At 35.6% G+C, this 14,322-nt stretch overlaps 1 long non-coding RNA gene across 1 annotated transcript in view; it reads right to left on the reverse strand.

Annotated features, from left to right (window-relative positions):
- Positions 1-291: 291 nt before the first annotated feature.
- The window catches only part of LOC140158256 (uncharacterized), a 68,524-nt gene continuing 54,493 nt past the window's right edge, over positions 292-14,322 (reverse strand). The window contains exons 2-3 of the long non-coding RNA XR_011859745.1: positions 1,057-1,138; positions 292-306 (exon numbers count right to left, since the gene is read on the reverse strand). This is a non-coding gene — a long non-coding RNA (uncharacterized lncRNA). The remainder of the gene's footprint in view (positions 307-1,056; positions 1,139-14,322) is intronic.

Raw genomic sequence — 14,322 nt, forward strand, 5'->3', positions numbered from 1 at the left:
TTTTATACGTTTTTTATACGTTTCTTCGTGTAACCTTAAAGAAGCTCATTGATTGTAGCGCTCTGAATATACTGGTACCTTTAAGAATATAAAAGGAATACTTGATAATTAGAAAGGATGGACTATTTTACGCACCTTGGTTGACTTATATGAAGTTTCTTATGTTGAAAGGATTCAGAGCTGAGAATCTCATGCAGTTGTTTGGTTGCGAGAATCCAGGATGTTGCTCGTGCCTTGAATCGACTAAAATTTAAGACTAGTATGCACATCTGTTGTGTTTACAGCACTGTCTATCAATCATAACAGCTGAAATGACGGACCACTATTACATCAATAGCACTTTGATTGTCATATTTTTTAAAAACTTCAACAGTATAAATAATCGTTTTGTATTGACACACGAAGACTGACGTAAAATTACAATTTTAGTAACAAAGTTGTACGATGTAAAGGTTTAAATTCAATTGCTTACAATTCAATTCAACCTGGACTACAATAACCTGAGCTAGAAGTAAATAAACTTAGAGGTCAGAGCTATAAAGGAAACGCTATAAAACCACGATGGCAAAAATAAATGCTAATGTAAAAAGTAATTTCCTTCAATCTTGGAAATTATGATTGTGTTATCTCTCATTATGATACGGCAAAAAAGAAAAGACAATATGTTTGCTTTCCCTCAACCGACCGACCCTAATTTTGGAAATCAGAAAAAAGTCTTTTTTCTATTTACTGTACAAAAGAATACCGACCCTGTTTTTGGAAATTCCTGAAATTTTTTTTTTTCTTTTCAAATTTTTGCATTCTGAAGATGTGAAAAAAATTTATTTTAGAGCTTGTGATCAACATTTTAGTTGTTTAGTAATGTTGGTTGATTCATTTTGACACCAAAATTGTCTGATTTTTCATATTTTGAGCCTAAATTAATACAAACAGAGTTTGCTGGTAATTAAAAAAAAAGAAAAAAAAAGAAGAAATCCCGACCGACCGACCCAATTGTTAAAATTCATTTGAGGTCAAGCAAACAATTTTCTTGGAGTAATATAATGAATGTCTTACGAACATAATCAGCCTAGTATTCATGTCTCTGTAGATATTATGTCCATGTCCATGTATCACAAAGTCAACAGTTTACCAAATTCTGCAAAATATGATTAAAATGATGATATGGTTTATTTTTAAATAGTAAGTAAGTAAGTAACACGGCATTTATAATGCGCATAATGCCAGAGGATACAAAGCGCAGAAACACAGAAAACAAAACAAAACAAACAAAAGCAACATCATGAGAAAAGGTATGTTTTCAGAAGGATTTGAACCCGGTGACAGTTTGGGCACTGCGGATATTTAGGGGGATTGAGTTCCATTTGTAAGGAGCAACCACTGAAAAGGCCCTGTCCCCGGCACCCTTGTTCGTCCTTGGTACACGAAGATTGAGACCGTGGTCCGAACGTGTGGTGACTGAGCCCTAATGAGGACGTTTAACAGTTAGGCACTCATCGATATACCGGGGACACAGCCCATTCAGTGACTTGTATATATAAAGCAGAGTTTTGAAAGTAATGCGTTCCTTTATACGAAGCCAATGGAGTTCTTTCAAAAATCAATATGTGACCGTACACCACGAATGAGCCGTAAATGTCCTCAATTGTATTCTGAGTTACAGTGTAAAATGGGCATGAAGGTCATATTCATAGGTATTTCTATTTAGTGCTACGTGTATCTCATTAAATGAGGTACACGTAGCACCAAATTGAGGTACCTATGAATACGACCTTCATGCCCATTTTACACTGTAACTCAGAATACAATTGAGGACATTTACGGCTCATTCGTGGTGTACGGTCACATATAAATACTTTATACAGGGATTATATTTGATTATAGAGCTTTGGCTTTAAGTTGAGAAAATGATACAAAAGCACACAACACGCCGATAATGTTGTGGTTGTGGGGAGTGTGGCGTAATGACTAGGGTACTTGCCTGAAAGTCTGAAATTAATTGCCAACTTCTGTAGATTAAATTCAGACTTCCGCTCTCCCCATGGTTCATTTAGAATTGGGTAAATGAATCATGAAACAACTCCGTCCTTCGGAGGGGACGTTAAGCCGTCGGTCCCGTGTGCAGAGACCCAGCAAACACAAAAACGTTTTGAAAACGTTTTTAATAAGTTATATTTTGGCTTTTGGTTTACATAAAAACGTTTTAATAACATTAAAATGTCGGGTTATATAAAGGTCATGAAAACGTTTTAAAACGTTTTGTATGAAAACACACTACAACAACATATTTAGAATGTTTTCAAAAATGTTATTGTAAACTATATTTGCAAACATTTTTTGCCAAATATTTTGTCAACACTTAAATAACATTATGTTAAAATATTTGCACTCAGCAAACACAGAAATGTTCTTAAATTTTTTTTTTTAAAACATTTTAATAACATTTAAATGTCGGGTTATATAAAGGTCATGAAAACGTTTTTAAAACGTTATTGCAAACATTTTGGGCAAACATTTTTCGCAAAATATTTTTTCAACCCCAAAATAACATTCTGTTTAGAATGTTTTGTATCAAGTTTTCAAAAATGTTTTTGGAATGTTATTAAAACGTTTTATACCCTTTATATAACCCGATATTTAAACGTTTTCTCTAAAACGTTTTTGTTTGCTGAGCAGTAGATTATCAAAAATGATTTTTAATGTTATTAAAACGTTTTATACCCTTAATATACCCTTTATATAACCCGACATTTAAACGTTTTCTGACAACCTTTTATAACCTTTTGCGAATGATGTCAAAAACGTTTTGTGTTTGCTGGGGAGCCATACCTGTACATGTATCTCGCAGCCAGTTTCGAAAAGAGTAGGGTGTTAACCACTGACTAATCTCAACCCGTCCACTGGTATTACCGGTGTTATTATCACATTTAAAAAAATCACTGTAATATCATGCATGGTAATCCCAATTTTTTTTTTAATTAATCGCGGTTTACACATCAGACTAAACTCTATTATGAGCAAATGATGACTATGATGCTCCCTTCACAATTTTATATTCCCTTCAGGGTAGCCAATAGTCCAAAAGGAATATGTACAGATATGACCTTTGGGATTGATCAATATATTACCGTGGTTTTTTCTTTTAAAAATTACGAATCTATTTAAAGATATACTCGTATGTTAGTTAATATGTCTATACCTATAATATAGACCCAATTAATTATTATAACAATAATTTGTACGGTATTAACTCCGGAAGGTTGCAAGTATGCAGTGACGATGAAATTAAAAAGGAAACGTTTTTTAAATGCTAAGACATTTAATAGCAGATAGTAATTTAATCAAGAAATGCAATAAATGAACAAAATTGTAAATAATAATAATGGAAGTGGGTCTTCCTAATTGGATGGTCACCTGCATCTTGACAGATATGTTGTGTTTCATTGATAATAGAATAAAAAAAGTGAAGCAATAACTGAAGTGAAACAATAATGGAACTCTTCCATTGCTAATGTCATGAAACATTGCAGATAAATGATAATCAAAAACAATCTTAGCAAGTCATTCTAGTTCAAAAGCTTAACGCAAGTTTTTAAATACTCTATCAAAAATAAATATAAATCTAGAAATTGTAAATAGCATCTTGATAAATATACATTCTGATGATTTTTTTTACAAAACGAATATACGAATAAATATATAGGTACAGGTATAAAGGCTTTACTTTAGACATACGCTGACCTTTAGAGTGATGTACCTTTGAAAGCTTTACACAAGGAAAGCAAATACAATGATTTTGCAAGTGCTCGTAATTACCAAGTTAAAACAAAATGATGAATCAATATGTTTAATTTAGTTGTGTTTGAACAGGTGAAACGTTATAAAAATCACAGATGACCTGCTGTTGATTTTTGTGTTGAGCAGCACAGGCCGAGTAAATAACGTGTTCATCACAATTATATTTCTAGCGCAAAATTGGAGTGTTTTGTTGATTAAGAGCACGTTGCGTGCGTCCGTTCAAAGCCAAAAACATTTTTGAGCGGGGCTTTGAGAAACCAAAATAAAATAGAGAGACGTCCTGATGCAAAAAAACACGTGCTTCTTTTTGATATATTTTGCGTACTCGGAGATAGTATTGGCGAGTTATGACATAAATGAAAGTTTGAGACTTCAAAGGAAGTGCTTTAAAATGCTCAATATTTTCTGCTGATGGTCGTTAGAAAAACCTATACTACTAAAATGATATACGAAGTAAGTGTGTGTGTCACTGGGAGGTGGGGGTGGGGGATGAGGTGTGGGTGTGTGTGTGTGTGTGGGGGGGGGGGGGGTTTGTCTGTCCGGCTATGCGTTTCGCCGCGCTGCGACGCATCGATCCGATATTTCGGATATGGATAGGTACCGGGAAAAGCGTGTCCTTCGGCTGATTTTGAAGGCCATCGGGGGTCAAGGTCAAAGGTCGTGGATTTCAAACTTTGTCCGATCGGGTTCAAACTTGGTAGGCGAAATACTTAAGACCAGGGAAATATATGCGCGAAATGAAATCGAGGTCAACCAAGGTGAAAGGTCATCATAGAGGGTTCAAATTTCAAATTTTACCCGATCGGGCTAACGAGGTCAAAGGTCATCACGGAGGGGTCAAATTTCAAACTTCGTCTGATCAGGCTTACACTTGGTGGGTGGAATCCTGCATATGAAGAGAACATGTAAAAATATAATCACGGTCATCCGAGGTCAATGGTCATCCAGGGGCTAAATTTTAAACTTCGCCCGATTAGACTTAAACTTAATGAAAGTAATTCGTCATCTTACCTGAGCATGAACAAAATCAAACCGAGGTCACTTGAGGTCAAAGGTCACATGGGGTCAAATGTTAGAGTAGCCCAATCGGGCTTAAAAGTGGAAAAAAATCCTGAATATAACACACACACACTTCGTTGATTATTTTAGTAGTATAGGGTTTTCTAGTGTTTATTGAAAAATCACGAAAGTCGATGTCGGTGGCTTACAAAGAGATATTAAACAATGTTTAATTGCTCTTATCAAAAACGAGATGGAAGACTACCACTAAATTGAAACATTGATTTTGAATCGACTTGTTATCATAAAATAGATTCTGGCAAGAAGGCCTCACAACGAGCAAAGAAAATGATAAAAATTGTATTGTAAGGAATGATCATTTTGTGCTGTCCTACAATCCCGGTCATAATTGTTCGAACACTTTAACATGGGTACTTCAAATATGCCCCCATTCCCCCGATCAATGTTGTTAGTTGTTTGTTTGGTCATGCACCCCTAGAAACATCCAACATTGATTGGTGGGGCAGGGGGAGGGTTGTAGTAGTAGGAAATGGTTCAGACTTCACACCAAAGAAAGCGAAATTTTAATATGTCAAGTATAGCAGAAATACGGTTTCAAACAGTCCTACTTTGACACAAGTGTTCGAACTATTTATGTCCGGGATTGTAGCTGGTATACATTTTGGCACGTTTTTTCTATCAACGATGGAGGCATAAATTATTTTCTAAACTTGTTTTCATTGCTTGTACTTTAGGCAGCATACGTTGTAATCAATGCAAATAAAATCTCCGAAAGAAATGAGACGATCCGTTAGTGTGCTGTCATATTGGCTTAAATTAACTTATAAAACTTGCAGTGGAAAGTTAGATTATTTGCTTAGGTCGCGATCGTTACTTTATCGTTATATAAGCGCTACAAGTGCTTCTAGCAGAATACATCATATACACAAAATAATATAAGATATAAGCTTTTTACATTTCCATTGGGGAAGATGAACGAAGTAGTTTGTTTATACATTCTACGTTTTAGGAACTATAGACATGCTCTAAAGCATGCAGTTAGTTTTACACGTCGATAATATACCTCAATATATATGAAATCCTTTGTATAGATAATATCTTAATGGAGTGACAATCATTTTTTGCTATGCAGCAAAACAGAGTAAGTCATAAATATGAAATTATTATGTAAGTTAGTTATGACAAATGGCATATATTATATCAAACGCATTTGAGTGTTCACGAGAGATATCAATCTTGAATTATTGATCATTTCAATTTACCAAGTTATTTCTTTCGATTATACATCATTCAGGTGTGAGCATTCAATTAACGACATTTCCGACATTACAATGTATGTACATCGTTAAGAGGGTTGTCAATTCTCACAAATATATTAAATAAAGGTGGCACTTTTTACCGTCAAACGGCTTGTGATAACTGTTGGACCATTCACATTTTAGCGAGGACAAAATTGATCTAACACCTTACCTGGGGTAAGGGTGATCCTCGGCCCAAGAGGCTAGAGGTGGTTGTGGCAACATTACCACATTTTGTGTTGATCTTATGAAATACTCAATGGGTTATTGATTTCAAACTCTGAAAGCTAGAATAAATTGTGTTTTGTGTCTTGTGGTTTGTTTTCACGTGAAAGTACATTACTTGCAGTACGGTATTTGTAAACGGATCCTTAAAACATGGGCAGTGCTTAACCAACATGTGCAAAAGAAATTCAGGTCAATTTGTAATGTGACAAGCCTAAGAACCCCCTAAAACTCAACATTTCAGGACACTCCTTGAATGTTAAGTTAAATATTTACATATTTATTATCAGAGTCAGAGCAACTGTATATAAGTAATATTGAGAAAATAAGCGTGAGCCGTTTGGAAGGAAAATTTCATCGCTTTCGATCTTGTTACATCTAGACTTTGTTAAAAAACTAATATATCTTGCAACTTGGAGAAACACATTATTTGTTTGTAAAGATTGATATTTTGAGGATGAGCGCAAAAACACAACAGCATACAAACAAATCGCAAGAAATACGGACACTATTATGTATAGATTTGATCAAGGTATCGGTGATGAAATTCGGTGGTTTACTTTTACAGTGATAATATTGCATTCGATTTAGTTTTTACCGATAATTTCAGTCAATGATGTAATGTAAAATTTGAAGAATATCGTAGCTTGAAAAGTTTGTAAAACACAAAGTTTGTTTTGCTAAAAAAGTGTTTTACCAAGACGCTTTTCCTATCTTGCCGTCATGTTTACTCTCACTATAATGAGCGTAATCATGGTAATAGGATAAGCAGCCAGGTTACCGACATGTTAACATCTGCGATTCACTACACGAATAGATTTAACTCAATTACAAAATGTCTAGGTTTAAGCTAGCTATCACAACCTATAGTACAAGAAGAATCACAACCCTGATAGTTGAGTTTATTCAATGATTAAACTTAATAAGACGATGACTATAATTATTGTAATGCTATTTAATAAATTTGGTTATCACTTAGGGTATATTAAGGGGAAATCCCCAGTAATTTCCTACAATACATGGCACGTTATCGCAGCTGCAATGCATTCCAGAAGGATATGGAGCGCTGTCGTGGGTTAGAAAAAGCACTCGAAATAAGTATGCAAGTATTACAATAGAATTAAGACGCTACTTCAAAAAATGACATATGGACAAAGACGATACGAGGAAAAAACACCATAAAACATGGCTAGACCACGATCTAGCAGATTTAATATCGGAAATTATTATCCCCACTCTAGCACTTCTTTATTCAGTTTACAACAAAGGAAATATGACATATTCACATTATTGATTTGGAAAAAACGTATAATGTTCACATATACATAGGATTTTGAAGTATCTCTACTTGTAATCCTAGATATATATAACGGCGCATTTACCATGTGTTTTTACATAGACAATTGAATAGGCTATGAACAAGGGAAGAGACTTACGTATCATACACTGGAACATAAAAATATTCAAACATTACAAATTAGCGCACGGGATCAAATTAATGATGATTAATCGTTATTCTTAATTTATCAATATACCTTACGCCAGTTACCCGGCTTTCTCGCCGCAATAATACAAAAAGTTTCATTCACCACCAAACTCGCATCCAGTGCCACAAAAACTCTTCCCCCCCCGAACCATTACCGACTGGAACAGTCTAAAAGAAACCACCGTTCAAACAAGCAGCCTACAAGTATTCAAGTGACAACTACAACAACAATAAGCAGCTTTACCCCCGCACAAGCTTGGCTTCTATACTCTTCCGAGTCCAGCCAATATATGAATTGATGTTGAAAGAAGAATTACGCATCGCACAATAGGACAATTAAACATGAAATTACAAATGGAAACATGACATGCATCGGCAGATATACAGAGTAAAAACTCCTGACATACCTAGTACCTGACCTGTGAGGCACACTGAATATAGATTGTTGGATTATCATGAAACTTTATGGATATGATCTCCATTGAGCTTTTTTGTTCCAGGCACAAAATTATGAAACATGATGTTCGTATTTCATCCGTGGCGTTGCCTTTTTTTAAAGACAGTTCTTGTTAAAAGTGCAATGGCCATACAGATAATATACATCTTAGATCCTACGATTTCATCTTCATCTTTCATTGCCCTTTTGAACACTTTTGTTAATTATTCATCTCATTTTACAGATATACTACGTTTGATTATTCTTATTCACTGTAATATTTTAAATGTCATTGACTGAGGCCGATTTTAATTATACATTATTACTTCATAGGTTTTACATTTCATTTTTCGATAAGCACAAGTGTGCATTGTATGATTAATCATTTTAATTTGCTCACAATTTCATCAAGGAAACACCGACAGTAAGGCCTCCAAAAATAACACATAGCTAATGCATTTACATCTTCAACCCATAATTGAAAAATAAAAAGCACGATATCAAGCTAGAAAAGATTCTTTTAAGTGTAATATTTTTTGTTGTTAACATTTTGGGATTTTTGGTGATTTTTTCTTTTTCCCCGACAATGGCAAACAGTGGGGCAAAAACAAAGTTTGTGACACTACTCCACTGGTCCCACCCACTGTACAATGAGAAACACAGTGTTGTCACTTAAAAAAAAAAATCTTTTACGAATGTTTGTTTGCATAAAATTCAACTTTCTCACATAAAGCTGATGCATCAAACACACTTGACTTGACTTTTTATGAGAAAAAAAATATATCTGTTCAAATTTGTTACGTTACATCATTAATTGAGATTATCAAAAATACCTGGATCGGTTGCAATATTGGTACTGTAAAATTAAACACAGACGCCGCTAATCATAGCTGAAAAACTTGACTAATACGATGAGGTATGGATGTCATAGTAGAATGTATTAGTTTATAAGACAATTGTGCGTTCATGCGCTTCGTTTTAACAAGACGCTTTTTCTGATCTTCCAGTCATATAACCTAGCGGTATTTACTCTGACCATAATAGGTCACCAACATTTTACAATTCAGTTGTGATTCACTACACGAATAGATTTAACTACATTAACGAATGTTTAGGTTCAGCTCGTCAGCTATATGCAAGAAGAATCACAACCTGGCTAGTTGAGTTTATACCAAAATTAAAAAAAAGTTAATTAAACAACGATTTTCATTATTGTAAGAAGGACTTTGCTACCACTGAGGGTACAATAAGGGAAAATAATCCGCAATCTAATATGTAAGAATTCATCGCACGCTATTGGTATCGTACCTATTGGAGGATTTTTCTCATATTTTTACATAAAAATTAGCTAACTAGCTATTTATGCTCATTTTTAGGCAAACTATCCCAGTAAAATTCAACGACATTCCTCGCCGATTGTCATCTATACCGGAAGTGTCCGGTACTCAAGGTCATTTGCATCACAACCCAGCTGAAGACTGAAGGTTTCAGTCGCAACGTCTGTTCGTCCGTCAAAAATAGGTATGTCTGCTTGACCAGATTTAAATTAAATCTTAATTTCAACATACACAGATGAATGAGAGTCTACACAGTTTAATAGCGCTCAATATTGTTCAAGGTTGCCCCACAGGACTACAAAGAAATAATAAGTGCTCAAAACAATAGCCAACAATATCAATCAAGCTTAAACTATAACTTAGCACCCGATAGAGGGCAGTGTCGTAAAAAGATAATAGCCAACAAGCTTAAACTTTAAATTAACCACGATAGAGGGCAGGGCCTGAAGAATGAGGGAAATTAAGGGGCCTTTAACAATGTTTAATATATTGGAACTCCATTGGTATAGAATAAAGATCTCAACTAGGGAAGTCGCTGGGCTCGGGCCTGCAGACCCTGCGGCCTTGAGGTTTTTGTTGATACTGGGCCCCATATCAGTCTCCCTACTAAAATGATCATATCTACCATTTTATAACAGGTCTCAAAATGATCATATAAATCATTTGAGTGCCGTGATAACGCCATCTGTTGTTATTTTGTGTCGTATATAAAACGTTTTAAAGCAATATTTGACACAATAAATTATATAAATAAATAAATTGTTAAATCATCTCGGGTGTGGAGTCTTACAAGTTCGTGTTATCTTGTAACTATAAACATTTATTAAATGTTCTGTGTGATACACATGTAACCATGCGGGCTGCCATCTTGGAAAAGCCCTTATTATTGGTGTTGCCGGTTCATTAGCATATTGATAATCTATCACTAAGTATGGATACTAGAAATCCCTAACCTTGCAACATCCTTTCCTTTTTATAACTTTGTTTGAAATGATTAATAAACGATTCATCATTGAAATAACAAAGAGTTCCTTTATAGTCTCTGTCTTTAGTGTCTCTGAATGTTCTTTACAAGATATGCTATATAGCTATATGATCTTTGAAATTTTACTAAAACAATTTCCAAAATTAAGTATCCTTTTCAGATTCAAAATCTTTAAGATTAATTTGGAATTTGGAAACTTCCAACTTTGGTAACTCACAACACATTAACTCTTAACTGATTAGAGTTTAAACTTAAACTACAACTCTCAGACTAAGGAGTAGACTTTCCTTAATCTGCACAAACAGCTAAGGGATTATTCTGCCCTTGTCACAGCTTGTTTGTGATCTACATGGTGTGACTAACTGCTTGATTCCATCTTCTTTCTTCACACACCATTTTGGTTGCATGTAATTGCTTTGTTGATTTCAGACAATATTATGAACTTTCATGGGTTACCTTTTGTAGCGCGCAAAATGTAGCCAATAGGCCTCAACAGCATTTAATTAGCGCAAAATTTTGGTATTCAAAACAAAATTATGAAGTTCTTATGTCTGTTACAATACATTTTCATGTGTGCTATGTAGAGATGTGGGTGGACAACCACATCCTGTGTTCTGAAGATTGAGCAATGTGCATCCGATTGCTCTACACCTATATAGAAGAGTATTATTCTGACTCTTCAAGAAAAAATAACATAACAACAACAATTTCAACACTTGGACTGCAACTTAACTTTATACACTGCATGTGTGACAACTACATGCACATGGCATAACTTTGCTTGTCTGGCACAATTCAAAACATTTTTTCTGATTGCTTCATTTTTTTTTTTCTGAAGCTGAATAGCAAACAAACTTTTGAAAAAAAAAAACAGTGTCATACTCTGACTTTTGCTGATCAAAATTTTGTCTTGAATTTTGGATCCTCATGAAAACACTACCAAACCAAATTCACTTTGAAAAATATATTTTTATAAGCATATTTTCTATTATGCAACATAAAAAAATTCATGTTAAATTGCAGTCTCAAAATACATGTATTTATACACTTTCTAATAACTGAGTCTGTAAGTCCCTATGATGCACAGATTCACATTCACAAATCCAGTGGCTTTCTTGTCTTGATTTCTCTGCCAAATCTGGAGAATTTCTTCTGTTGTGGTGAATTCAGATCTTGATCTTGTCTTGCAGCTGCTGGTATTTGCGGAGCGGTGTTATTTTCTGTGTCAGGCTTGAAACTGCTGCTGCTGTCTAAATCTGGATCATCGTCGTCTTGTTGACTTTCTTGTGTTTTCTTCAGATGTCTTCTGTTACGACGCAAAAGTTGTCCTTGATCTGTCTGTACTTCATAGGATTTAAAGTTCAATTTCTTCTTTACTGTTGCTGGTTTCCACTTTTTGTTGTGTCCAATTGGTTGAACTCTAACTCTATCACCAACATTCAAGGGTTTCAAATTCTTTGCTCCTTGATTATAGTACTTTTGTTGTCTTTGCTGGTTGTTCTGTATTTCTTTGTTTACAGCTTTTGTCACTTTTGGTTTAAGCAACTTTGATGCTGTCGGCAAGAGAGTCTTTGTTCGGCGACTCATCAACTTCTGTACTGGGCTTGTTTCAGATCCTTGTGTTGGACTGTTACGATAGTCTAGCATAGCCAAATACGGATCACTCTTGGATGCTTTAGCTTTCATCAGCAGGTGCTTTGCTGTCTTAACCGCTGATTCAGCCTTACCATTTGACTGAGGGTAGGCTGGGGAAGACGTTATGTGTTTGAATTCCCATTTCTTGGCAAATTCTTCAAATTTCGATGAAGAGTATGGTGGTCCGTTGTCACTAATGACTATATCTGGTATGCCGTGTCTTGCAAACTGAGATTTCATCTTGCCAATTACGATGTCTGCAGTTGCTTCAGAAAGGTAATCAACCTCCCAATAGTTGGAATAGTAGTCTACAATTATGACATACTTTCTGCCATCTATTTCAAATAAGTCTGTGCCCACTTTCGACCAAGGTCTATCTGGTACTTCATGACTCTGAAGCTCTTCTTTGCTCTGTGCTGTTGGTTTTGCTGAGCACACACTGCATTTTGATATGTAGTCTATCATATCTTTGTTCATATTCACCCAATACACAGCTTCTCTTGCTTTTCTTAGGCATGTTTCTTGTCCTAAGTGGCTGGCATGTATTCTGTTTGTCATGTCTGGTATTAGATCATGAGGTATGACAACTCTATTTCCTTTGAATATGATGTCATCCACTACTACCATTTCTTCTCTGAAGTTGTAGTATGGTTTGATCTCATTGGGTACTGTGTTCTTCTCTGGCCATCCAGTCTTGATGACATTTTGCAACTTTTGAAGTGTCTTGTCTTCTCTTGTCTTCTCTTTGATTTCTTTCAGTCTTTCTTCTGAAATTGGTAGGTATTTCAGTATGTTCATTTCTTCGAACTGTCTAACCTCACCATAGTTACTGTCTTCTGTATCAGTGTTCAGATACGCACGACTTAACGTGTCTGCGATATACATGTGACGTCCTGGTTTGTATGTAACTTGTAGGTTATACTTCTGGAGTCGCATCATCATGCCTTGTAGCCTTTTTTGGTGCTTTGTATAACGGCTTTTTCATTATTGTTTCCAAAGGCTTGTGGTCTGACTCAACTTTAACTGTTTGTCCATACAAATACTGGTCAAATCGCTCACAGCCATATACTATAGCAAGCATTTCCTTTTCAATTTGCGCATATCTTTGTTCTGTTTCTGTCAGCGCTCTTGAGGCGAATGCTATTGGTTGACCACTCTGTAGGATTGTTGCTCCTAGTCCGCTTTGGGACGCATCACACTGTAGCGTAACCTGTTCTGCCACATTGTAGTACCGTAGCACTGGTTCGCTTGTGATTAGCGACTTAATCTTTGATATCGCTTTATCATGTTGTTCTTCCCACACAAACACGACATCCTTCTCCTCCAGCTTTCTTAGACACTCAGTGGTTGTCGATAAGTTCGGAAGAAATTTGGAGAGATAGTTTACCATTCCCAAGAATCTCTTCAAGGCTGGTAGGTCTGTGGGAGTTGGCATATTAACTATGGCTTCTATCTTCTTTGGGTCCGGTTTCAACCCGTTGCTTGTCAGTAGATGTCCAATATATGACACCTCCGTTAATCGTAGTTTGACTTTGTCTTTGTTCAGCTTTAATTGTCTCTCTCTAGCTCTCTCTAGTAATTTAGTCAGGTTCTGATCATGATCTTTTATGGCTGTGTCCATGTCAGATCCTCTTCCTATTACTAGTATATCATCAGCGATAACCTCTACTCCTTCCAATCCTTCTAATGCTTCATGAATTCTTCTCTAGAATTCTTCGGGAGCGGAGCAAAGTCCAAATGGAAGTCGATTCCAATAATACCTTCCAAATGGTGTATGAAATGTTGTCAGTTCAGCTGATTCTTGATCAAGTTCAACCTGCCAAAATCCATCCTTGGCATCAAGAACAGAAAATACTTTGGCATCTGTCAACCGTGTGGCAACATCTTCAATTGTTGGCAGTTGGTAGTGTGGTCGCTTGATTGCTTTATTGAGTGGTTTAGGATCTAGGCATATCCTAAGCTTGTCCTTTTGTCCTTTTTGTGCACTATAACCACACTTGACACCCATTGAGTGTGTTTCTTTATTGGACTTATTATTCCTTTTTGTTCCAACTCATCCAACTTGTCTTTTAGTGGTTTTCTTAATGCCGCTGGTACACGAC

Source organism: Amphiura filiformis, chromosome 8 (genome assembly GCF_039555335.1).
Source record: "Amphiura filiformis chromosome 8, Afil_fr2py, whole genome shotgun sequence".
Lineage (NCBI taxonomy): Eukaryota > Metazoa > Echinodermata > Ophiuroidea > Amphilepidida > Amphiuridae > Amphiura > Amphiura filiformis.